Source organism: Nanorana parkeri, unplaced genomic scaffold (genome assembly GCF_000935625.1).
Source record: "Nanorana parkeri isolate BGI_ZX_2015 unplaced genomic scaffold, ASM93562v1 scaffold72, whole genome shotgun sequence".
NCBI classification, from domain to species: domain Eukaryota; kingdom Metazoa; phylum Chordata; class Amphibia; order Anura; family Dicroglossidae; genus Nanorana; species Nanorana parkeri.
The window spans coordinates 2,228,266-2,232,489 of NW_017306340.1; positions in this window are offsets into that span (position 1 = coordinate 2,228,266).

Below are 4,224 nucleotides of genomic sequence, written 5' to 3' on the forward strand. Positions count from 1 at the left end.
TCCAGAACCCTAAAGGGCCAATGCGTTAAAGTTATGTTGCAAATTAATGTGCGTTACATTAAGGCAGCCCATTGGAAATAATGGACTGCCAATGCACTCAAACATCCCAAAAATCGAACGTCACCAAATTTGTGATGCAACCCATGTGCGTTGGGGCACCATTCAGAATGAATGGCAATACAACTATGCATGTAACATACATTAATGTGCATTAGCACTACGCAGAGATATAAATGGGCTCTTAATCACCACTCTTTAAGTGCAGTAGATCAAGGAAGGAAAACGTTGAATTGCTGAGTGTAGAATGTGTATGTAGAAAGATGATCCAGCGACAGGGTTATGACAGTGTGAAGATCAGGACAGGTGTTTAAACATTTTTCAGAGGTTGCTCCGAGCAAAGAAAGTGAAGGCACTTCATTCGCTGACAGTACTGCACAATATTAACCCTTTACTAGAGCTCACCGAGCACAAAAATCAGACTAGCAGAGCCACAGTTAATCTGAGCTGAACACCCTCTCTATATTAGATTAATACAACCAATGTTTCACTATTGCAGGGGTAGTAACCATGGCACTCCAGATATTGTGGAACTACAAGTGCCATGAGGCATTGCAAGACTGACAGCCACAGGCATGACTCCTAGAGGCACTGGCATGATGGGAGTTGTAGTTTCACCACAACTGTTTGTTTACCCCTGCCCTGTTGAAAGGACATCTCCTGCTGTTATTGAAGTGTGAAATGCGGCAAATCTTCATACACCAATTACCAGAATTCTCACAACTCTAACCTGTTGATGAAAACCTTCTACATAACACAATCTTACCTCTACTTTTATCATCCGGAATGTTGTATTTACAAACACACAAATCTAAGTGTGCACAGAAGCAGAATATAGGTGATTGCTACATGTGTATCATTAATAAACATGATCCTTTCACCATCACTATGGTAATGTAGAATGTATTTGTAATATGTATAACTGGGAGTAACACTGACCCTTTCATCATGTATGAGATCCAGCATGACATTATTATTATACAGGATTTATATTGTGCAGCACTTTATTACTTTTACTATGCAATTCAACAGTTTTCTAGTCTTTTCATTTAATGAATTGATTTTGAACTACAATTTATTTGATGACTTCCCAAAGGGTGACTAGAACTCAAAGCAGTTTTATCTTTCAGTGGGAAGATTTACTAAAGGAGTGGAGACTGTTCGCCAAGCAAATCTGGCAACACTGTCTTTACCTAAATCTACCAATCGTGCTATAAAACATGTTTTTTTTTCTTTTTCATTTCCTTTGCAGATTATTAAATGTTCAGAGTTCACCTTATTTTATTTTAAAGGAAACATTTTTCACGGTGCACATCACACTTTATTGCATGGAAAGCCTTTACTCCTTTAGTAAACCAAAAACACTGCCTAAGCAGGAACGCAACTGAGAATCTAATCACCTATTTTAACAAATATTCAAAATACTTAGTGACACTAAACTCAGGACTTGAATCTTAAGAATACATTGCCCTAACTAGTAACAAAAATGTATCTTATTTGTGTATCACTCGGCTGTAGATTCTCAAATTATCTCTGACTTGGTGCTGACACTGTCCTTCCTTCTGGAGGGTGGCTACTTTTGTTCACCATGTTCCCTGTGTGTGTTGTAAAGTAGTCACCGCTCCAAGCTTGCTCTTGTGATGGACTACAATCTCAATACAAATTAGTAAACTAAACATGAGGTTGTAGTCTATTCAGGGAGTGAGCTTGGAGCAGTGGCTACTTTACAACACACTCAGGGATCATGGGGAACAAAAGTAGCCACCCTCCAGAAGGAAGGACAGTGTCGGCATGAATTCAGAGATGATTTGAGAATCTACAGCCGAGTGATAGACAAATAAGATACATTGTTGTTATTAGTAAGATACTTGAATGTATTTTTAGTCTTTAATTCCTGAGTTTAGTGTTACTTTAATGAATTTTGAACTACAAATCCTTGGTTGACTAGAACTCAAAACACAATTTTACCCATCAGTGGGAGGATTTACTAAAGGAATAGAGACTGTTCACCAAGCTAAGTAAATTTAGGTAACACTGTCTTCACCTAAATCTACCAGTCGTGCTGTAAAACATCTTTTTTATGTTGTATTTCCCTCGCAGATTATTAGATGTTAGTTTAGTTTTTTGTTTTTTTTAGGGAACATTTTTCCCGGCGCACATCACACTTTACTGCATGAAAAGCCTCTACTCCTTTAGTAAACCAACAACACTGCCTAAGCAGGAACGCAACTAGAATCTATCACCTATTTTAACGAATATTCAAAATACTTTCAGGGAAAATGTATGAAATCGGGCTTGTAATAATTCTAGTAATGGAATTGTTAACTGACTGCTGATTCATGATAACATTAAGAGACAGGAATGAATGTATATGTAATTACTACAGAAACATGTGTGTGCGTTTGTGAACCTGTGAGGATTTTGCACCAGAGCAATGTAAAAAACACGAGGGCGATCTTTTGGAAGAAAAACACAGCGAGTCCAGTTCCTTGACTTATTTTTTACAGACATACCATGACCTGGAGGAATGAGAACCTTCACAGACCGATCTTTTGAAAGTTCTCACTAAAAAAAAAATGTTCCGATGTTTTTTTAAATGAATTGTGAATTCCGCGAAATTCAAGAGATCGCTTTGAGTGCATATTTACCATGACCTGGATGAATGAGAACCTTCACAGACACAGTGTAATCTGTAGTTTAGTAAACTTATTATAGGAGTTGGTTTTATACAGAGTTTGTTAACCCACATCAACCAATCAGATCCATCCTTGGAGCTGTCGCATCAATGGGTGCTGCTTGGCTGCTTTGGGTTACTGTGCACTGATTTATGTAAATGATGCTGTATCTATGTCTGCAGCAGGGATAGGGAAACTTGGCTCACCAGCTGTTGTGGAACTACAAGTCCCATGAGGCATGGCAAGACTCTGACAAGCACAGGCATGACTCCCAGAGGCATTCTGGGATTTGTAGTTTGAGCACAGCTGGCGTGCTGAGGCTGACTACCCTTCATCTACAGCTACCCATCCGTATTCCTAACGTGACCAGACGTTTGTAAACCTGACACAACGTAACGGCAACACACACAAAACAAAAGCCAACGGGTTTGCATTTGAATTTGAAAATATTTTTTTTTATTTGAATAGCAAATTGTTACACAGTTGAAACAGTTCTATTGAAGCTCTCTATAAATAGCTAGCAGATAAGAAAATAATGTGTGTAGAAAAGAGATTGCTTCTAGACATATAAGAGCTATCCGTTTAACAAGAGCCATCTGCCCCTTAAAGCACAGTCAATGCAAATAGCCATTTGTTGAGGAATGTATCAAGGCGCAACCTTTTCCTTTCAGTGGAATAATAATAATAATAATAATTAAAAAACATAATACAAATAAATAAAAAATAAAACGGTTGCAACTCGGAGCGGAATGTCTGAACACCGAAAAGAAGAAGAAAAACAAAAAGTCTCCAATTCCAACACAACCTTGATCAAATAATATATCTGTCATTCACATTAATAAATAAAGGAATAAATAAACATAATTAATATTAAAATCAACATATACATTTGGAGAGTAAAGCATGTCTGTGGTCCCACCAGAGAAGATTTGGAGGAGCGTTAAAAAAAAAAAAAAAATCTAAAAAAAACAAAAACAAATAGTTTATATACAAGAAAAAGTTGTGGCGTTGTACGGCGGCGTGATGATTCCTGGCTGGCCCCTAGATGGTTGAAGTCATAAAAAGGCATTTTTGTTTCTTTTCTTTCTCTCTACAAAGTTAAAAGACAAGGCAATTGTGGCTAAAGACTAAATCGATGCCCCCCTTCCCCCCTCCCCCGCTCCTAAGCAGACTTGTTCACACAAAATAAAGACTAGAATCCAGCAGTTCACAAGTCGTCATAAAGCTAATGGTGTCGGTCGTTTCGGTTATCAAGGCAGTTATTTCTCGACATCGACTGGAAATAGGAACCCGTAGGCTACGAAAACACATTGGGAAAAGACGAGAGCCAAGGGAGACCCAAAAACAAAAAGGACGAGAAAACGATAGAAAGACCTTCGCCCCTTGTCTACGGCTAGAAGAGCGGGCAAAGCGGGCACAGACAGGGGACGAATATAAAGAACCCACCCTGCAATGACCTGCGGGTCATAGTGTAGCACACCACATACATGTA